The 23,811-nt window shown below is 36.2% G+C and overlaps 1 protein-coding gene across 2 annotated transcripts in view; it reads left to right on the top strand.

The window, feature by feature from the left end:
- Nucleotides 1-23,811, top strand: part of MGAT4C (MGAT4 family member C) — a 325,047-nt gene that overhangs the window by 289,094 nt on the left and 12,142 nt on the right. For both annotated transcript variants that reach the window (XM_068190335.1, XM_068190336.1), the window contains one exon: nucleotides 7,098-7,226. The gene's annotated coding sequence lies outside the window, so the exon portion shown is untranslated. The remainder of the gene's footprint in view (nucleotides 1-7,097; nucleotides 7,227-23,811) is intronic.

Raw genomic sequence — 23,811 nt, 5'->3', positions numbered from 1 at the left:
TGTATGGATGCTAATTAGAGTCCATAGGTATAGTTTCTTTCATTAGCATATCTTTTGGAAAAGAGAAAGGTAAAAGATACAGGGCTGCCAAGTACCTTTCCCAGAGAAAAGGATAGCATTTTCAGTGAAGAAATGTATCTTAATACTCAATCAAAATCTCCCCTGGAGCAACCTGATACTCTTTCCTCTTCTGTTCCTTGTTACTTGGAAGAAGAGACTGGCACCCTCCCTTCAGGCAGTTGTAGAGAGTGATAATGTCTCTTCCGAGCCTATTTTCTCCAGGCTGAACAACGCCTCCTCATCAGACTTGTGCTACAGACACTTTGCCAGCATTATTGTCATTTGATGGACATGTTCTTCCACCTCAATGCCTTTGTTGTAGTGAGAAGTCCAAACTGGAGGTGAAAGAAGAACCCAAACCTGTGCCTGTAGAGACTGAAAAATCTAAGTGACTGCCCTTTGTGGACATGTTGTGCAACTCCCAGAGGCCGTTCAGCGTGTGTGGTATTTGCCAGCTCCTTATCATAACTGCATTTCTCCCTCTTTCCTTTTCTGCACAGTATACACTGTGCTTTGCCCTCAGAGCCCTTCTACCTTGGCTGTGCTAGGAGAGAAGCTTTGCAGCATGAGGACAGGTATGAAGAACTCACCATGTAACATGGGCTGTGAGCAGTCTCACAGAGCAAGCTGGCAGTGTGGGATGTGCCTGGTCCAAAGCCTCCCAAAGAGCCAGTCCTCTTAATGAAGTATGATTTTGCAGAGTAGTATCCTTCAGTAGGTCTCTTTGCTGGGGACAGGGATGCCTTTCCATTTTCTCTTTTATATGAAATGGCTGAGAGGAAAAATTCACTGAGAGAGTGTTAGTACTGTTCTAAGTGTCTGATATTCCATGGGAATCTAGAAAATGAGCAAAGACCAGTTTTCAAAAGTTTTCCTGGAGACAGAATAATCAAGGTTGTGAGGAAGGGAGCATGGTGGAAAAATGCATGTCAGGTGTCAGTTGCTTAAACGTGTGTAGATTTATGGTACTGCAGAGCACTATAGCTGTTCACTTGGCTCTAATATTGGCTTTGAAAAAATTATTAAGTAAAGGTTTTGATGCAAATGTCTCAAAGATGGTATCCTGTATAAGACATCCAATCATAGCTACCTTTGAGCTAAATCTTTGGGCAACTATCTGGGGACTGCACAGTGGGGAGAAGTCTTTAAAAGAAAAATGAACTGCCTACAAATAGAAAAATGCCAAGAACCTTTATTTGAAGCCTAATCAACCATTCAAAAGTGGCTCATCAGTAGCCAGTAAAAATTTCTATTTTGCAAAATCTACTCTTTTGTCAAGGGATGCATTAAATGTCCAGCTGGTTCAGGCAACAAAAAAAAAAATACTTGGTTTTGAATATATTCCTACTTCAAGAGTTTAACAGAAAGCAGCATAAGAGAACACAAAGAAAATATTTCTTACCAAGCTGATTCACTTTCCTTCTGAAGTGATAATGTAAAAATGATGCATTGGTAATTTTCTTGAGTACCTAGTGTTTATATGTGAAAGAATTTTAGTCAAAAAAGGCAAAAGATTATAAGAAACTCTTTCTTTTATGAGTTTCTGAAAACCAAGATTGCTTTAAAACTGTTATAAACTTTTTTTTGGCTGTCTTTCAACCAAAATTACAACCTGTAAGCTTTCAACACATTTTCTAGAGGTTGATAAAATATTAAAAATCAAGTCATTAATCTTTTATATGAGCTGTATTTTATTCTTAGTATGTCCTCACATGGTTATAGATTTCTTGCAATCTACTAAAGTCAATAAATTGAAAGAACACTTTCAATTTCTAGAAGCTCAGTTCAAAAGTCTTTATGCACTAGTACTGAAAAGCTTTTCATCTATTTAAGCTGTATATCATAATTATGCCACAAATATATAACTAAGTAAAGCATCAAATTAAATTATTTCTATAATGCTATAATTTAGCTATATAAATAGCTCTAAAATTCTAACACATGCAAATATTCTCCTATTCTTTCAATACGACTTCTAAATTTAATTTGCCTGTCTTTATTCTGACAAAATTATTTTCATTTTTATTCACTTTTATTAAGATTATAAAAATAAAACATATAAATAATTTATAAACAAAGGAAGCTGAACTTTAAATGCTATCATTCAGTAAAAGAATTTTCAGAGACATTTTGTCAATGTAAATATGTTTACTACTTTAATTGATGTGACTAAGAGATTTTCTTTAAGAACCAAATGGAAAATATTACAATAACTTTAAAGTTACACTGTAAAGTGTGAAAATGTGAAAAACCATTTCATATATTCAGTAACACTAAATTAATTTCTCTTCAGATATAATATCACAAGTACTGAGAAGTATCGGAATTGTCTTGTAATATGTTCTTTCATATTGAATTGTTTTTAAAATTAATTACTGTCATATCTGAATAGATACTGTAATACTATAGTATGCAACTTTGTAAGGGAAGAATATGAAGATATTCCACTCTGCCATTAAATATTTTTAAAACATAATTATATGCAGAGCATATACTCCTTCCATGCTTGGTATAAATTTGCTTTTATTTTTTATGGTGGTAAGCTAGCACCCAAAGGCTTATTTTTACACTCTGCTTACCATGAATTCAAGATAAATGGTTTTGTTTCTTGGTTTTGTTTCTGTTCTACTCCCAGGCTTAGTGGAGCATTATTAGTTGTCATAGTGATCCCAGTGTAAGTGGAATTAAGTGAAACCTGAGTATATTTCTATCATTCTATGAACTTTAAATGTTCTTTCCCTCTTCCTTCCCTCTGCCATTCTTTTCTGTAGGTACAGGTGTTTAGGAAACAAACAAAAAAATCAAAATAGTTAGATGCCATATTTACCCATTAGATGGTAGCCTTCCATTACTGTGGACTATATGTTTATGTTGTTTTCCCTTTTTACAGTATGCATGAAAAAAATTGTTATATCTCATTTGTTGTTTTATAAGTGCTAATTGCAATTGTGTAGCATTGTTGTACTTTTTATACAGGTCTATTTTAAAACATTTTAAAATTAGGGGAAAGCAACACATTCATGAGATGAGTGAGAATTAAAAATCTCTCGTTGGACCAACTTATTTTTACATGGTTTTTCTGGTCATGTAGACATTTTCCCAGCACAACATGTCAAGGTGTGAGTTGCTTAAACATGTGTAGATGCATGGCACTGCAGAACTACTGCTGTTCACTTGACTCTATGTATTGACTTTGAAAAAAAAAATTACATTTATGAAAGGTTTTTCCTTTGGAAATGTTTAGCGGTTCAGATTGGGTTTGTAGTAGTTTCTGATTTTCACAGAAACCCCGCTTCCCAGGAAAGTACTTCTGACATTTACACAATATTAATACTGGAATAACATTGCCAGTCTTCAGGAAGCAATCATTTCTGCTGCCCCAGTAAATAAGAAAGAGCAGTTTGTTCTATAAACCTAGCTACTGAATTATTAGATAGATAGATAGACAGATTATCTTGTTTGTATTTCTGCTAGGTTTATGGAGAAAGAAAAACAGAGTGGTTTGATTTGAACACATATAGGAAAACCTTACTATTTGATTGCAGTATGCAATAACAATTACTAGAAATTAATCTTACTAAAGGATGAATCATATGATCATCATAGATGATTGAAAAGATTAAATGGCTTCTGACAGACAGTGACTGTTTAGGAAGAAAGGTGCACTTCTTTTGCAGCATAAAACCATAGAGTGACTGTGTAAAACTTTATAATATCAAAAATAAAATTAAAGAGGTAATGCAGACAGGTAATTAAAAAAAAGAGGTAATGCAGACAGGTATTAAAATTATATTTAAGTGAAAATGGAAGATAAAAGTAGTTTTTAAAAACTCCAAGTGTAGCTTTTAATATCTTATTACATTCTAATTGTAAGTCTTTTACATACATGTGTTAGCAAGCATTTATTTATTCACAGATGCAAGAAGAATAGTGCCTAAAATGGACCAGTTGTGAAATTCAGGAGAATTGGAGTTTGTGTAAATTAGTTCTTTAAACCCACAGGTGAGGCTTTAAACATTCCAGCCCATCTTGCAGACATGAAAACTTCTCTATTGCTGTGAAAAACACTCAAAGCTGATATTGGCTGCTAAACTTAAGGAAAAAAATATGTATAAAATAATATGTATTTTTACTTCTTTATATTATTTTCCTGGACTTATACAGATTCATAGATTTCACTAGGGAAATTGAATTTAACATTTTCAGGAAAGCTTATATAAATTCCTGTAACAATTGTACTTGATCTCTCTCGAAAATATCCCCCTCTTTACACTTCAGAAACTGTCTTTGCTGAGCGAGATGAGTTTATGTAAAAACAGCCCTTTTCCATCCCCTGCTTTCCTTCCCTAAACCCTTAGGCAGCCCTCGAGGTTCACACTGGGCACGAGAGCAGTGATGCCTAGTACAAATACCGGCTGATTTGGCACAGTGTCCCTCACATCTAGCAGAGCTTTGCTCTAGGAATGGTGCAGGTTCAGTGAATGGCCTTCAGAGCAGCTGCCAGCAGTTGTTTCTGGCACACGACAAAAGGAGATGTGTGCCATGCAAAAGTCTTTTGTTGGGTTTCAAGGGATTAAAGAATAAGGACTGGAAGAATGTGGCACTGGGAAGGGCTTGCCTATAATCCATGAGGACTACCAGAAAGAGAAAAATCTCCTTTATGATTATTTAATAGATTAGAAAGGACATTGGTGTGACTTCCCTTCCAGCACTGTTGTAGAGTGACATAATGTGTCAATCATAACATCCTGCCCTTAGCATAAAGAAATATGGGGACAATATATTATGGATATGCAACATATGGAAATCGAAGCCATTTGAAAAATTATTTAAGAATCATTTCCAGGCATGATTTTGAGTCACTATTTTCAGTAGCTTCACACATCAAAAAAGAATCAGCAACAGCTTTTGATCTATAACTGGAGAGAAATTAAGAAAGAGCATTCATGATTTGTCTTCTTTTTCTTTGTGTATTGATATGAAAAATTACTCTGGGGAAAGAAACAAACTGAAGAAAAATTTCTGAGAGGGCATAAAAAGGTGATTTCAATTTCAGTAGATTTGTGGAAATTTGCATAAACCAGGGATCTTTCTTTTCAGCCTTCTCAATTAAAAAAAAAAAGTGGAGACAGAATAATTTTCGTCTATTCACTATTTGATCAGTTTGATTTGTGTTGTTCCCACTCCTGTATCACAAGCAGAAACTCTTCAGTAAGAAATCACTTCTTTCTAAGAGATAAGCCAAGAGCTAGAATTGTTATTATCTGAGGAGAATGTTACTGTCATATAGTGTAAGCAATGCAATATATAAATGTCAAACAATAAAACCAAATTATATATTGATTATTTTTTCAGTGACTAGGATGAGACTTCTGTAGTTTTGGATTTTTTTGAGTTTTTTTCCCTTTTTTTTTCAGTGTGCACGTGCACAGCCTCATGATAAACGGCCAGACATGAGGCTATTACTAGCTGATACTGTAAGAATCTTTACTCCTTACAATGCTTAGTGCTGAGATGATTTTCATTGCTGGAAACCTGAGGATGCATACAATTTAGACATGAATTCTGCTTTTCCAAATTATGCTCTGATTCTTTTTTCTTTTGGCAGTTTTACATGCTCTCTTTGTTGTAGCATTATTATTATTGTTATTATTATTATCATCATCATCATCATCTATAATTTACCAGCTTTTTTTTATAGCTGTGTTAAATTCCCCATGGTCTAAGCAAATACACCATTGACCATCATTTATGTCTACAGTAATAAAAGAAGTGATTATTTCAGCAGTTTTCTTGGCTATTTGTAAAGGGAGCTTTATGCTATCTACTCAGGTTTCATTTTGTTCTGAAGACCATGGTGTGCTTTAGTATGTGGAGGAATCACAGAAGCAATCTATCTGTCTACTCAAATTTTGTATTTAACAGGTAACATCACTAAGGATTTAATGGCTTTAAAGATTTAAAGGACAGGCTGAATCATTTATCTTGGTGCTGCATCCCTATGCTGTTTCATTCTAACATAGGGATGTTATAAAACTATAATTTTAAGTGACACTCTAATTTCTCATTTCAGCATAGGATAAAAATTTCTTGTTTCATTTTATCAGCAGAAGTATAGTGATGCTAATGAGTAGGAAACCGTATGTTATAGCATTGTCCAAGGTTAAGGAATTAACAATTTGCCAAAGGTACTGTGTTCTTTACTCACCTGTAGTTAGATCTGTTGGCTCCTGAACAAATGTACTTCCCTTCCCTTCCCTTCCCTTCCCTTCCCTTCCCTTCCCTTCCCTTCCCTTCCCTTCCCTTCCCTTCCCTTCCCTTCCCTTCCCTTCCCTTCCCTTCCCTTCCCTTCCCTTCCCTTCCCTTCCCTTCCCTTCCCTTCCCTTCCCTTCCCTTCCCTTCCCTTCCCTTCCCTTCCCTTCCCTTCCCTTCCCTTCCCTTCCCTTCCCTTCCCTTCCCTTCCCTTCCCTTCCCTTCCCTTCCCTATCATTTTTAAAGCATATTCTTCTGCAGTTTGTAGAACAGCTGCTGGGACAATAAAAAATATGTTTTCATATTCCTAATATGCCACTTATTGTATCACTCTCCCCTTCTTATATTTGTTCAATAATGCTTTGGGAATTAGGGCAATCTGATTTACTTTTGATGAAAACATTACTGATTCATTGGAGATTCACAGGCAGATTTTCAGCTGGCTATATTCATTCAAATAAGGCATCTTAAGAGATAACACACTTCAAGCTGTGATTTGCCTTCCTTCTATCTTCCCCTTTGCACTTCTTATTTCTTCCCAGATATGAATTTTGAACTACTGTTGAGGGCGTGCTATGAGGATGTGGGTTTACTTGAACATTGGTAACACTGACTAGTAACTATCAGATTCTAAAATACAGATGACTGAATATCATCTGCATTTTAATTATGGTATAGATAATAGAATACATTTTCCATCAATCAACACTGGTAGTAATTGCCATAGATATTCCTAATAAAGTTGGTGAGATTTGAAAAATGTATTTTCATTTCTTGTTTTTCAGTTTCTCATTTGGATCTCCAAATGGTAAGGCATTTTACTAGGAGAGTTTTCATGTCTTTCTTATGAGCTGTTGTGAGATGACTGCACTGAAGTTTTCAGTTCCTGCATCTAGTGGCACAAATGAAAAGTTGTAAGTATTTTTATTACTTTTTTTCATATTTAATTTTCATATTTAATACTAGGTAATGGAATTGTAGTTTAGTTCTCCACCAATGTCAGAGGTTACATCCTGAGAGTTTCAGATTAGACACCTGGGCAAGAAAAATCTACTGGAAGGGCAGGGCAGCACAGGAAAAGGGTACCCAAAAAGGTTATGGAATATCCTCGGAGATTTTCAAACTTTGGCTAAACAAAACCACAGCAGACCTTTTTTAGTGTTGGTTACAGCCCAATTCCATGTAGGAATTGACCTGCATGAACCCCACTGACTACCCCCTCCACCAGCACTTCTGTCATGGAAGTGGAAATGCTGTGACTCCATAAAACAGCCACCATCACAAAGGGCTGTACATAAGGATAACCTTCCTGGAGAATCAGTGGTTTTGGAGTTGTCGATTTTCAGGAACTGCTCAATATCCCACTAACATCCTGTGATTAAAAGGGATTATGAAGAAGCTGGTCACTTCTCTTATGCAATTGACACGTACAGAGAAGTGTATCACAAACTAGAGCCTCATTTTCATAGCTTATTTTAGTCTGACAAGGAGTTGCACCGATGTTTGCTCTAGACTGTTTGCAAATTACACTGTTGTGTCCTTGTGACCTGAGTCACACAGCACAGTCTAGGCAGGACAAACAAGGAACTCAACCTAGGCATTTTTCAGCTAGTCTTTAAACCTCATACATCACTACATTATCATCAAATTATGATTCATGGTCAGCCTTTTGTAACTGGCATGTATTAATTGAATTATAACCAGTATCTTTTTCTATGTAAATTCATTGTTTCCTCTTTGCCATAGGCAAATGTGTTACCCCTGCTACACCTTGGTATAACTGATTAGGTTATTACAGAGTACAGTACAGTCCTTCTGTTCTTATATTTTCACATTTCACTAAGGCAAACCGACTCACTAACAAAATTATTCTAACTGTATGGTCTCGTCAAATGTCTTTACCAGTCAGTGGCCCTTGATGTCTTATTGAGGTTCATCAGTGAATGCAGAAAAAGAATAATTTCCTTTTTATATTTTTTCTAATGCTGTTAAGTCAAAAATGTTGAGAGGCTAAACTTGAAATACTTCTTACAGAAATCTGCAGCAAACGGTATGGTTGTTACTTTATAGAATGCATAAAATGAAGATGAATGGGAAGTGATCATTCCCTCTTCCTTTCCAATATTTATTTTTAACCTACGTGTTTGGGGCTTGCTTACATTAAATTAAATGGTATCAAAACTTCTGTCCCAAACCTGGAGGACTGATTAAACTTTTTCTTTTGTTGAGAGTTATTTTCTTTTATCTTTCATGTTACACTGCCTTGTATTTCTTGGACTATTTCTTCTTTAGTTAACTACTACTACCATGGGTTAGTTAAATAGAAATAACTCTAAGGCTGAAGAGGCAGCCAGTTTTTTCAAATTAATATTAGCCTCTGCCGGGTAGATTTTAATGAATTATCCATAAAGCAGCATAAATAGAAATGGGTATCCTGACTCTGCAATGAACAATAAAAGTCATTACACAAGAACAGGTCATGCTAAAAGTCCTTGAACGACAATAAGCTGTCTCTAATTATTAGTCTATGACAACATGGATTTTTACATCCTTGGAAGATTAATTTTATAGCACTAGGAAGATTTTGCATTTTTCTTCCTACTTGTCTCATGATGCTTGTCATGCATTTGTTATTTCCATTTTTCTTCTGTGATAGGATTCTACCAATCTGCTTCAAATAAAATTTGGAGAAAATGACTCTACATTTCTAGACTTCTCAAAATCTACAGCAATATCTTAAGACAGAAGTCATCTTACCTAACTTTATTCTTGAAGAAAATGGAGTAAATGGAAAGAGTTTACCTATCCAGAGTGCCTTTCTGAAACAGCTATCTTAGCATATATTTGATTACTTTATAATGAGTACCTGTGTAAGCACCACGGATTATATGACTAATGCTTAGGTGACTAAAACCAGAGGATTAATTCTGTCCTTTTCTAGAGCTCCTTGTAAATCAGGATTTTGTCAGTCCTTCAGTCCTTGAGGAGATGCCAAATGTGATGACGTTTCTGGGCTCTGCATACATTTTGCTTATTGTCAGTACCTTCACATTTGTGCTGCTGATGGCTTGTTTAGAGTATTTTCAAAAGTCATGAGGAGTGAGGAGTTTCTGGTGAGACATAAGCAGGACAGTCTGGCACTCCACTGGAAGTTCCATTGTTGTGAAATACTTTTAGCATTATACTTTCCATTCTTATGAGAACACTTTTCTCAAAATGTTAGAAAAGGAATGTAAGTTTCAAGACTTGCTGCTTTCTGGAAGACACCATAATTTTCCTCTTGAGGACACCAGAAACCCTGTTGTACGGAACAGTTCTGTCCTGTGTCCAATGTGCTTAACAGATCAGAGCTAAGGTGACAGTGGTGGGTAGGAACACTAATCCTTTATAATTATAATTATATTAATACATATTTTATATATATTATAGTAGTAGTAGTAGTAGTACTATGTATAATTATATAATAATTATATAATTATAATCCTATATAATTATATAAATATAACTATATAATTGGTGTAATCCCTACCAAAGTCTCATTTTTTTAACCTTGTCTTTCATAGATAAAAGAAAATAAAGAAAAAAGGAAAAGCAGCTTTCTTTTAGTCCAGAGTAGAATGAAACACCAAGTAATATGTTTCACAAACACAAGAAGAATCAAGAAGTTTACTATGTCATGTTGGCCTTTTGCACAGTGTTAAATTAAATCACACATTGCTCAGACTTTCTAATTAACGGTATGCTATGTGGAGGAAGTCTTTCAGTAATTAACCTTTCAGTTAATCAAAGCACATTTTCTGCTTCTCTCCATCTTAAATCTATTTCATGTTTTTTTTTCTCCCTTTATTTCTTATCACTTATTTTGCGGTCTAGATCTTACCTTTGAAATACTAAGATCAAGTCCCTGATTCACAGCTATCAAAAATTTGAGCTATACTGTAAGATAACAGAGAAGGGTAAAGTTTATTTTAATTCTAATAATTGTGAATTAAATATCAGTTCTAGTATGATATAAAAATAAGTCCCATGAGCCATTTTTCTTGGTTGAAATCATATGCATTAACAAAGATGTTCTGCTTTTCATTCAAAATCAACGGTTATTCATTTTAGGAATGTAGAAGTCTTTTTGTAAAAGGAGACATAATTGTTGCTTATGTATACAATAGAACTTCATCAAACTGAAAACTGAGCTCACATATCACCTGCAGATTTTCTCTTCATTTTCCACAATGTTTCAAATTCTTAAGCATTTCTTAGGTAGCAACTTTTCTCATTGTATTCTATAAAAATATGGAGTTATTTATAAAGAAAGTGCAGTACAAATAGGAGGCTTACATGCCAACATATACAGATTTGAAAATAAAAAGAGGTCAGGTAAAAATATCTGAAAGAATTGTCTGTTTAATAAAATAATTTTTAAAAGTGCAAACTCTTTGAAAAATATCATTTTCTCCAGAAAAGAGCATATTTTTTTTCTCTCTTGTATCCACTTAAGGAAGTAGAAAAATGTATTTCAACTTGACTACATGGAAGAGAGTAATTGCCAAATAGTCAGCCTAAGTGATCTGCTAGTTGGTGTTTTATCAATACTTTTGTTGAATTAATTAAATATTATCTCATGCATGTGTGTTTCCATATTTTCAACTTATATAAACCTAGAAAAGCCTACAAAAAAATCTTCTAAAGAGAGAGCATGTAGTGACAGGAGTAGGGGAAATGGATTCAAACTGAAATAGGGCAGGTTTAGATTAGATATTAGAAAGAAATTTACTGTGAAGTTGGTGAGGCACTGGATCAAATTGGCAGAGAAGCCGTGGATGCCCCATCCGTGGAAATGTTCAAGGCCAGATTGGATGGAACTCTGAGTAGCCTGGTCTAGTGAAAGGTGTGCCTTTCCATGGCACACCACCATGGGAGCTTGGGACTAGATGATCCCTAAGGACCCTTCCAACCCAAGCCATTCTATGATTCTATGAACTAATTATTGAAATATTTTACATTTTTGCACTTTTTTATAAGTCATTGAACACTCTAAGCCAGAATAAAAACACAAACTGCATTGTCATGTACTTTAACAGAAACAACAAGCAATAGAAAATCACTGTGTACATACTGAGCTACAGAACAAGGAATATTTATGCAAAATAAACACCAGAACAATGCAGGTAATGTATAATATGCAATTTATTTCCAATCATCTTTGTTTCTGTAGATAGACTAAAAAATAACTAGTCTCTTTACTGCACACAAGCTTGCTGTGTGCAGCAAGGAATACCCTTCTTTTAGGGTTAAGTATCATGTTAAAATAAAGTATTGACATATCTCAGTGGAATCCCAGAGATATGTTATTTCACTTAATGATGTTACAAAGTTATATCATGTTGATGTTATAGGATTTGTACATCGAGAGGTCAACAGAACAATAAAAGCCTAGGCTGATATCTACAGTCCAGATGTACTAGAAAGTGAAGCCAAAAATGTTAGTTTTATAGTACAATCTCAATGGTGATTAGAGGTCAAGCATTCAGTAGTATAAAATTTTTATTAATATTGAAATTCTTCTACTTCTCCTCCTAAGTCCAAGTTTAAAAAATATACTGCTTACGTCCTGAGCAGCTATTAGATACTATGTCATACTGAGAGCTGATGGCACCTAAAAGAATTCTGGCTTTTGGCTTCATGCTCTGGAAGTCACCAGGAAGAGTAGAAAGCAATCACATCATTTTCCATGTAATTTCATAGCTCTTCTTGAAGTGCCTACTTCCAAAACTCATGGTGAAGCATTAAAAATATCCCAAGCACAAACTTGTAGAAATTTTGCCAGCAAAGAATTCTAAAAATTCTCTAGTACATAAGCCCCCTCTTACTACCATATTTATTTCAATCAAAGATTGACAACTAAGAAAGCCAGAATTTTCGGCTTTTCCCCTTCATTATTCTTCCTGTGCTTATTATTTACATTAGGGATTCAAATAAAATTAACAACTGTAAACTTAAAATAAAAGAAGCCAACTATCTGCCTGATTTTCCGCTTGCAGTCAATTCAGTCATTTTCCTTTAATTTACTACAGTTATATGTCCAAGTCACATATTTCCAATATACAAATCAGCAAGTCACACTATGCTTGCTTGGCTGCATTTGCAGATATGTTTAGTCCCACTTCCCTAATCCACACACAGAAGAGCCTGTCATAAAACTTAGTTGCTAAATATTTACATTTGAAAAATATTGATCTTCAGCAATACTGTGAATAATTTCTTTCCCAAGGACATTATGCATGCAGTTGATGAAGATGCATCCATGGTCTCTAAAGCTTCCATTAAAAAGCATATTCTCACACAGCTTGCAGCCAGAAAGCAGGGCTTCAGCATGCAGGAACATATCACTTGTTCTAGAAGGCAAACATTGTAAAAAATGAATGCCCCCCTTCTTCCTCCTTTCCTTATCTTTTATATCTAAGTTGACATCATATGGTACAGAATATCCCTTTGATCAGTTTGGGTCAGCTGGCCTAGCTGTGTCCTTTCCCAAGATTTTGCCCACCCCTATCCTACTGAATGTTGAGAGACAGCCTTGGTGCTATGCCACTGCTGCTCAGCAGTAGCCAAAAAAATCCTGGTGTATTATCAGCACCTTTCTATCTTTCTAGCTACCAATGCAAAGAACAGCACTGTGAGGGCTGCTGTGGGAAGATGAACTCCATCTCAGCCAGACCCGGTACATGGGTTGAATACTCCATAATGTGTGGAAATGAAACAGCTCTCTGACTTACTGTCCTGCCATTCAGGAAATTTATTCCACCTAAAATAAGTTCCCCCATTAACACAACTTAAGGGCATGGGTCCACTGTGGCTGTTAAGCCCTTCAATGGGTATCTCTTTCAACTTTCATATATCCTGCAGTAAAGCTACTAGGTACCTACTGTGTGGCATGCAGCTAATAGTCTGTCTGCTGTGTGCTGTACTGTGATGAATCTATTGAATGGAAACTCTAGAAGCAGCAAAACCATATCATGGATAAAGCCGGGGGGGAAGCTGCAGACTCAGATACCTGGAGCCAGAGAACTGGTTTGTGAAATACACAAAGGGAGCTATCTTGGGATAGACAACCACACTTGAGATTTTAATGGAGGGAAACTTGTAGCAGTCTACTGCAGACAAGAGGTGCCAGCTATAGTGCCATAGACGGGCATGAAGGAGAATGTGGCCTTGTGTTATTGTAGAATTAAGACATTTCTGAAGATAGGTGTAAGCCTGTGCTGTAGTTTCATGTTTTGGAGATAGAGACAGTGGCTTATTGATTGTGTGCTGTGCTTTAAAGGAAGCAAAAAGAAATTACTAAGGTAACATTAAAGAATTCCTCCCTTTGTGTATCTATAACAGTATGATACCTCAGGCTGTTTTTGGAGCCAGTGAATAGAAATGTGCATTTTGGGGGCACAACTCATCTGATGTATTTTAGAAAATATTCTTTTAGTGAGATGAATCACAGTTTAGAAATACTTTTCTTCATTGGCTATAAATGGAGACTGAGTGTGACTAGCCTAAGTGTCTGTGTTTGGCCAAGAAAATATCATTTTAAAAAAACCATGAAGCACAACTCCAAGTAGTTCTCAAACAATGGGGCATTGATATATCCAATAGATATATTGCCCCACAATCAGTAGTGGAGCAGTGGCCTGAAAGTATCACCTCAGGAACTTTGTGCATCTGTCAATAAAGTTATTATGTGTTCTTCTGTTGTAGTCATTCCTGAAAGTCTTATTTGAAAAGATGCCATGTCCCTTTTCCTTGAGGTTCACTAAATCTATTTGCATTGTAATTCATTAGAAAAACATAAGGTACTGAGATTTTATGAGCATTTGCAACAGTGTTTCCTACCAATGTTGAGTTAAACTTTTGTTTTCCCTGAGCTCTCTGTTTTCCCTGAGCTCTCACTGGTGGTGAGAAGCCTCTACAAAAGGCAATTCAGAAGGATATGGCAAGGTGGGTGTTCTAAAAGAACCAGTTTGAGAGTGGAACACATCATTACATAAGACGCACAATTAAAATAATTTCTGCATTTCAGGAGCTATTTAAAAATAAGAGAGCTAGTGTACCTACCAAGGCAGGTAGAAGTGATGTAAAATATAGAATAAAAAGAAAATTATTTTTTAACTTGCCATGGAGATTTTATTTCTGTTCTTTTTATTTTTACTTTATTTAAGATACTCTGGATATTCTGGTTGCTTTTTTTCTCAGTAAAAATACTACACTTTGTTCCTAGTACACAGGTCCAACTAAAAGTTTAACTTATCAGTTGGTCTTGTTTGAACTTTACTTGCAAAGAAATGTAATTTTTTTCTGGTGAGAAACTCTTTTATGGTACTTTCTTTTCCCCAAACTCTAAAATTCTCTTTTCTTTCCAAATAACACTGTAGCTGCTGGCATTGTAAAAATGAGATAAAACAAATGTTGAAAGTGCACATTTAGATTTATTGATCTTATTTTTGACCATATAGTGAGAAATTCCTTCCTGTCCATGTATTGAATTTATTTGAAATAACTGGTTTATTTATTAATCTTATTTTTATGTATTGATATGATTTAAGACACATAAAAGAGTCTTCAGTCACTAATGTGAAAAAATATTTCAGAGCTTCTTCAGAGGAAAAGTGGATTGGAAGTCTACCTTAAAAAACTCAAGAAAAAGCCATCAAGTATATTTATTAAAGATTTGTTCACCCTCTGCTACTAGGCTTTGATTATTTAATAATTTATTTGGAAAAATAAGGAATTTAAAAATATATTTTCGTATTAGAAACTTTGATAACTACTAGTATTTTATTGCCATGGCTTGAGTTTATTTATAATAACTGAAATATAGAATAGTGGAAAAAGGATTTTAAGCCTTTATTGATCATTAGGTTTAACATGTGGTAAGGATAAAAATCCCGTTTGGCACACCTGATGGGCTGGCTATATCATCCAGCTATTTTGTTGATGTTTTTTTCTTCAGTTTTGCTTTGTTTTATTTTCAAGAAAGGCAAAGAGGAAAGTTTTTTGCTAAGGTTACAAAATTATCCCTGTCACAACCTAACACATATCAACAAACATAATGCTAAAAGAATATAAATAGAAGCTAGAAGTAAAATGAATTAAACATCTTCTAGAAAAATGGGAAACTAATCTGCTGCAAGACAGAGGTAGTAACACCTTCTCCTTCTCCACTAACCCTTTGAATAATGGTGCATCATTTCAATGAAATCAGGCTTCAGCTGCTCACTGAATAGCAGAGATTTCCACAAGCACAGCATTTGGAAAGATGTTCCCTTCTCAAACAGAACTAGTTTTACTTGACAGGTCGCAGAGATAAAGGGTAGCATGGTCGTGCTCACTGAAGGCAGCTTTAGATAAGTCAGTGTGCTTGCAGAGATCCCATGCTACTCAGCTCCATGGATCTGAAATGCCTGTTAGCTTGCCATGAAGCTATTCATCCAAGGTCTCTTTTCATTCTGCCTAGAGTGAAAAGACTATGCAGTCTGGGAAATCTGATGATTAAAGTTGAATTCATCATCCTTGCAATTGGAAGCTGCTAGTGCACCTGGTCTGCCTCTCTTTTTTGAAGGATTTATTCACAAGGTCTCTAAACTAATATTAACTCAGAAGTCAAAAGCAGTGCTGATACTGGCAACAGAGCTATATACCCCTCCCACTACAGATCCTGCTTAGCTTCCATGATCAAATTGTATTAGACTACAAGATAACATTGCAGATTTTAGATACCTCTAAAACCATCTTCCTTCCTTACACAGTCCACATCAATTAATGTAATTGGTCAAGGCCAGGCTATTCCATAAATAACACAGTCCACTCAACAGCAAAAATAATTTTAGTTCTTTCTTGTTAAAAAACAAACTAATGCAATCCAGCCTATCGGGTTTTGAACTCATTAACAGTTTTGGACATATAGGTTTGGTTTCTGCTAGTTAGTCTTGCTGCAGAATCAAAGCAGAAGATGACAAATTTTGGATGCATTTTGTCCACACACTGATTGCTTCTGTTGAAAATAAATTATAAAAAGAGTATGTTTTGGATGTGACAATAGATGAAGACACAAAACATTAAAAGACTAACAAATACAGCATTTTGTAAAGAATTTGTTTCATCTTATATATAGTTATTCATCAAAATTTACTGAAGCATTGTTAGTCCCACACCTATCCATAGTTTTTTAAGCCTTCTCTACAAAACAAGTTATTTTATTGACCCAGAAGTTGGTGCCTGGGTGCTCATTGGAAAGTCTTAATGAAACTTACGTCTTAGAAACAAATTAGTAGTATGGCCAGTGAAAAAAAAAAGGCATTTTATTTTCTAATCTATTTTACATTATTTCCCAGGGGCACCATGACCTTCACAGACACATAGCTTTGTGCAAATATCCAATTATATGATAGAATCTCATGAGTTGGACAGTTGGCCCTTAAAAGTTAGCCAACTTTCTAAATGGACTTTTTTCCTCATCAGAAAAAGTTAAACCTAGTCTAAGTAGATGTTAAAGGACCCAACCGTGCCATTAATTAAAAAAAAAAAACGTAATAAAAATATTTGGAAGTTACCATATAAAAAAAATTACTTTTTGATCTTGGCAGTATCCCCCAAATTCATATCATTATCTAAGCTCTGTAAAGCAATATGTAAGGATACTAGGTAAAACCATCTTTCAATACTTGACATAGGTCCTTTATATCCAACACCAAGAATATCTCCTCAGAAGTGAATACTTATCACAAAAAATGGCACTCATTCCTAATCAGATAAAATCTCTCTGGGTTGTGCATCTCTGGTGCTGCCTTCTTACAAGCCACAAACACTGTGAAGCAAGAAGAGGATGGAGAATTATTGTCACAACTCAGTGAGAACCCCCCTTTAGAGTTAAGGTTACATTAAATGATAGGTTGAAATTAGTCACATATATATGCAAATGCATGGAGGCGCTTTGGGTTTTTTAGTTGAGGTTTTTTGCTCCACATCAGGTTTACAAATGACTGAATGATTGTAGGTGACACAAAACTGGGAGGAGTGGCTGATATGCCACAGAGCTGTGCTGCAATTGAAAGGGACCTTGACAGGCTGGAGAATTGGGCTGACAGAAACCTCAGGTGTCAACAAGGAGAAGTTCAAAATCCTGCATCAATAACAACCCCTTACACCAATATATGCTGGGCACCACCCAGCTGGAAAGCAGCTTAGCAGAAGAGGACCTGGCAGCCACAGCTAACATGAATTTGAAGAAGAGCCAGTAATGTGCCCTTGCAGCAAAGACTGTGGGGAAATAACAAAATTGGCAAGGAGTATTGTAAACACACACTCAAGTGACTTACAGCTGGGGTGTCAAAAAACACATATATCATATTAATTGCTGTTTAGCCTTGTGTGTTTGACAAGCAGAACATCTGTGTTTAGATAATTTAGGCCTGTGATAGGCTTAGAGACACCCTATCAAACATTCTGGAGATTTATTCTCAGCTGCAAGAAAGATCAAGCACAGTGGTAAACTATGCCTGTGCAAACTCCTGATACACAGGCAAAACCAACAGGTTCAGTGACCCTCTAGCATGGACCAAGCTCTACAGTGCCTGCAGCTCTGTTTGTGTTCCTGGGTGCTGTTCCCCAGCTGGTGGATAACAAAAATTAATGTACTCTGTGCATTTTGTTGATAATTTTATGTTTTTTCCTGCATCCTGCTGACACATAAAGGTAAAAGGTATCCTGGGCTCCTCAGACAAAGCACTGCCAGCAGGTCAAGGGCTGTGCTGTACTTGGCTCTCGTGAGGCCACTCCTAGAGTGTTGTACCCAGTTCCCAGCTCCGCAGTAAAGGAGAGACATGGACATGCCAAACAGTCCAAGGAAGGGCTGCAAGGATGTTTAAAGGATTGGAGCATCTTAGCTGTAGGAAAAGATTGAGACAGCTGGGACAGTTAAGTCTGAAGAAGAGGCTCAGAAGGAATACTATACTGTATGTGAATATCTGAATAGACAATGCAAAGAAAACAGAGCCAGCAGTGCCCAGTGACAGGACAGAGTTAATGGGCATATATTGTAACACAGGAGGTTACTCTGAACATCATTTACTGTGAGGGTGACAGAACACTGGCACATGCTTGCCCAGACAATGTGTGGATCTCACTCCTTGCCTATATTCAAAAACTGTCTGGAGACAACCAAGGGCACTGGTTCCAGGTGGCACTACACAGACACAGCGAGTGGAACAGATGACTTCTAGAGGTCCCTTTCAGCCTCAACCTTTCTGTGATTTTGCAGTTCTCTGAAAAAGCCACTCACCTCTCTATTATGTGAGGCTACAGAGTGTGCTGATGAGAAAACCATGAACTGATTTCATCAGAATCTCTCTTCATCAGATGAAACTCTTTTCATCAAGATTAGTCAGCTTTGGTCAAATATTTCTGTTCATTTTTTTTATCCCTAGAAGATGTTTGTCTCTTTCTCAGTGCAATTCTATTAAAACAGGGTTGTCGGTGGCACTTGACAAGCCCTTAGCTCTAAACCTTGAAGGCTATGGGACACTGAGGTATAAGTTAACACATGGAGGAAGTGTTGCTGAGACATTAGCTCATATAGTCTGTAATCTGGGTGAAGTGACCGAGAGCTGAATTATCTTCACATCAGGATGTCCCTCTAGTTTATTCTTGCTGGTTCCTAATAGACTCAAAGAATTTAGTTTATCTGATAGCCTGTATCTTCTCATAATCCCAGCACTCTCATACTGTATAAATGTACAGTGTGACAGCTATTCATTAAAGTTTTATCTTCTTTTGAATCTATCAATACTTGTGTCCATACTTGTGTATTCCTTTCATTAATTGATGAGTCAATGGATAAAATCTACTGAGTATATATGTAACTTAATGTCTATCTTCATCTTTCTAAAAATTCTCTTCTCTGAATGATGCCCTGTGCTATTTTCAATGCACAGTTTCTCGCTGTATTTCTGATGCAGACTTATACCCCACTCCTGTATCTCTAAAATCTTCTAATCTCATTCTCCCTGGATGTCACAGTTACCTGTTTCTTCCCTCTTCATGCCAATGCTCTTTTATTTTACTCTCTGCTTTGTCTCTGTGGAGGAGAAATTCAGGGTTATTCCAGGTTTCTCTATTATGTTTTTCTTTTCATATCTTCCAGCCTTTTCCCACATGCCATTAACTCACTGTCTATATAGTTTTTCTAAAACTCATATTTTATACTACAACTTACTTGATAAAATATATCCAGTGGTATACAGCCATCCATCCAATGATGGATTAGATAGTGCTCTACCATCTAAGTCAATGCAACTTCATACTTCTTAGTCATCTCTTCCCCTTGATTAGACTTGACTCTTCCATGCCAGAAGAAATGCATTACATTTTGCTCAGACTGTTACAGCCAAAGTTTTGTGACTCCATTTTATATCACTCTGAAGCTGTCAGACAGGAAAGACAATTCATCCACCAACACCTGCTTTGAAGTTAAGCTCTTTGCTCTTCTGCATTGTTCAGTAACTTGCCTCAGCTGAATCATCTGTTTCCTCCCAAACTCTGATCCCTTTTCCAAAACTGTTGGGGTCTGTATATATCTGTATTCTACATTAGTGTTTGAAATAATCTCTCACTTTCTGTGAATCAAAGATAATTATGCCTTTCAAATTCTTATCTAAAACCTACTTCTTTTGCCCAGCCTTTTATCTGTGTCACTTTTGAGTAATCTGCCTATTAATACATCTTAATTTTTTAACCTCTTGTATCTAGAACTCAGATTTCAGACAATGTAATAATCTTTAAACCATTTATTTAAGCATGTGTAGCCACACAATCTGCTTATGGCTAGTTTAAAACCTGAGCTCCTCTGGATTTGTTATATTCATTCTGAGTTAAACTTTCATTTCCTTCAAACTAGTTTTTATTCCCCTGCTGCCAGTGGCAGCAAGCATCCTGCCTGTCAGCCTTAAACATTGTATGTGTACATTCAGGATGTCAGTAAGGCAGTGAATCTGCCTGGGAGTCTATCTGACCCCCCTGGAATAGCCTATTGATTACAATTCTCTAGTACACTGCCCTCTGTAGCTCAATTCGACATCACAATTTAGGACTTGTTTTTGTTATTCTTGCATAAGAAAATCTTGGTACATGCAAAATATAATTATAACCATGTGAAAAAATCTGGTTTGTTTTGGGGCTTTTCCTTTTTTTTTTTTTTTTTTGGAACTGTTTCCTTTGTGACTTTATAAAGATAATGAATGCAATTCTTGAGGTATTGTGTGCAGCCTTCCAAAAAGAAAAAAATGAAAAACACATTGGATAAGCATTAAGAACTGCAAGTAAAGCAGTTCAGTAAGTGGTAGAATGGTATATAACTGAGGAAAACACTGAGGAATATAAAACAGAGGAATGTAGTGCCTGCTTCAGAGTGTCTCTGTCAAATCAGGGATTGCAATAAAGTTCACAAGGGTTTTAATAATCCAATTATGTTGGTTTTGTGTTATCTCATATAATAAATGTGGCAGTGGATCAGTTCCACCTCCTGGAATATGGACTCTACAGTGACAGGTAAATCTACATGCCTCATTTGAAAATATTGAAATAATTCAGTTGCCATTCCTCACAGCCATCAATGCCTCTTTAAATAATAACTTTTTTTGAGATGCTGGGGCACAGCACTCAAGCAGACCAGACTATAATATGAAGATGAGCTTGTTGCTCCACCCCTGTACAGCTGTAGATAGAAGCACATTACATGTACTGGTTAGGTAAGGCTAAATCCTTAACTTGTACAGGCATCCTTAAGGGTAAAGTAACACCACAGGGCCTTTTTATGTATCTGTTTATGGAGGAAATATGTAAAGAAAGTAAGTGATAATCTCTAAAAGCAGGACAAAGCACACATCTCTAGTATTATCAGAAAGTGATGAAGAATTAGAATGGATCAAATAAGAAATGGTTTACCAGAGTGAGTGTACATGAATGTGGCCTAGAGAAATTATTCTTTGGATGAAAAAAAAAAAAATTTCCTCTGAAAAAAGGAAAATAAGAAAAAAAATCTTTCTTTATGTAATTTTTTCCTTTTGGGAATCACCATATTGAAATCCAAATTAAAATTTGTTTTAAAATTTTAATAAATTTAAATATTTTTTTTTCAATTTTTGGTTTCAAGGACATGACTTAACAGTCTATTTCTGGGTGTTATTTGGGATTTACTTTAAAAAAAAATTAAAATTCTTCTGAGTGTTGCAAATTCTGCAAGAGAAAACCTGCCAGTATCGTGTAGAGATCAGTTCTTGACCTTTAACACAGATTTCACACCTTTGTAGATCCTATAAAGAACAGAATCTACCCACTGTAAAGGTATGTCATTGTATTTTTTGGCTCACCACCTCTTCACTGTTAATTGTTTTAAAAAGTCAAAGGAATTATAATTTCATATTATCACGTAAAACTGCACATGTATGTCTGATAGCAGCACATACTCGTACATAGAGATCTGTGGTTTTACAAGTTCCCTCTCTAGAGACTGAGGAAAGCAACATATCTCATCTAGAAAGGAAAATATTTATAATTTATGCATGTTTATTAATTATTTTGTTTAACTGCTTGATGCCAGCTTTATGAAACAAATTTCATTTATACTATTCTGATAGCTACTTAATTGTGCATGAATAATGAAGGCATAAAATCTTCAAGCAAAGCTGTGCCTTCAGAATTGAATTATGAATTGAAGCCATTTTTTCAGTATCAAAGTCAAAGATTTTTAACAAGGGCAAATATTCTGCTCAAATGGTCTTAAAGAAAATCAGAGGTGTCACTGCAGGAAATTCTAAGACTATTTTTGAAAAGATGAATCAGATTACCAAAAAAAAAAAAAAAAAAAAGGTTAAGATATACCTTTTTTTTTTTTTTTTTTTTTTTTCTGTGCAAATTTCACTGGTGCAGTGTTCCACAATGCAATCCACAGACTGGATCCAGAGATGCAAGAGGAAGCAGCTCTAGGAAGATGTAAGGAATCCTGCATGTACATATGTACGATCCTGGGCGCGTTCTTAGCCAAAGGCTTAAGGTGTAAGGATGTCAAGCAGCACCTCCAGCCAAGCTCTGGCTGGGGACGGCGGCGAGCAGAGCAGCAGGCCGGGGCTGGCACGGGCGAGTCTGCGCTGCCACCTGCTGTCACCAGCGGTGCCACAGCCTCCTCCGTGACGGCATCGACCGGGGCGTGCCCGCCTTGGGGCGTTCTTCCCTTCCCTGCCTTTAACTGGTATGGGCCTACCAAGAGATGGGATGAACAAAAGGCCCCCGCTGGCACGATGTTGTGCTTCCAGATGTTCCCGTGTGCAAAACAGTGATGTAATGGCTTCGTGGGCAAGCAGCACTGGCAATGAGGGTGTTCTCTGAGTGGTGACTGTACTGTGCACTCCTCCCTCTGCACATCAGTTTTGGTCACGACAGTTCCTCTAGCCTCACCTATGTAATTCCCTCTATATTTATTCCTAACCCAACGTAGGAATGATCTATTACCGTATGACCAGGAAATACAGTTCTAAGCCCCTTCCTCATCCTTTGGGACTTCAGACAGGTGGCTCAGGGCAAAGATGGGGGCCCTGTGTAACACTACAGTCCAGCCAGCAAATATGTCACATACATTCATCCTGTGACTGAGGAAAAACAACGTTTTTTTTCTTTATTTGCAAGTTGTGTTTTGGTTTTTTGTTTGTTTGTTTGTTTTTTAAACCCAAGGGAAATGTGATATGCTGACAGTGACTGCAAGCACTCTAACCCAGACTAACTGCATTTTCAACAGTCAGGATAGTTAATGCCACTAATATGAGAAGTGTCAGTATTTAAACCATCCAGTGATCCTCTAATTGTTTTTTAAAAGAGTGTAGTGATTTGAAAATCAGTAATTGTACTGTGAGAAGAAGAAGGGAGGGGGCAGGGAAGAAGGGGACAAAAAAAAGAGAATGAAATAAAAATGAAATCCAAATTGTATGTGTAACACAGTCTTTTCTTAAACAGGGCAATCTTTCATTTCCACAACAGCCTGCTGGAATCCACAGACAACTAGCAATCACTGTGCTGTCACAGTGAGTCGCAGGGGTACAGGACGGCTTAGTGTTTAGAGGTTCATGTCCCTAGCACCTCCTTCCTGAGGTTTATTTCCAATGTCTTTAGATATTAAGAAAAAGGAAATCTTTGATGTAACTTTAAAAAATATCTACACTGGAGTTTTCAGCTTCAGAATAATCAGGTTTTTGTAATTCAGCTCACTCTAAATAAAGACAGACAAAAATGTATATTGTTACTGATTCCTTTTTTTTCTTAATGCAACCTGTAAATTGGTTTTATTCTCAACATAGTGAATATAAAAACATTCTGTGCACAATCAGCCTCCATTTACTGCAGCTCATTTCAAATCTATAGATTCCTTGCAAATACTAATTGCATTACAAATATTTGATGTATTTACCT

This window comes from Anomalospiza imberbis, chromosome 5 (genome assembly GCF_031753505.1).
Source record: "Anomalospiza imberbis isolate Cuckoo-Finch-1a 21T00152 chromosome 5, ASM3175350v1, whole genome shotgun sequence".
In the NCBI taxonomy this organism is placed as follows: domain Eukaryota; kingdom Metazoa; phylum Chordata; class Aves; order Passeriformes; family Viduidae; genus Anomalospiza; species Anomalospiza imberbis.
The sequence above is the reverse complement of the archived record's forward strand: the minus strand, read 5'-3'. Positions and strand labels throughout refer to the sequence as shown.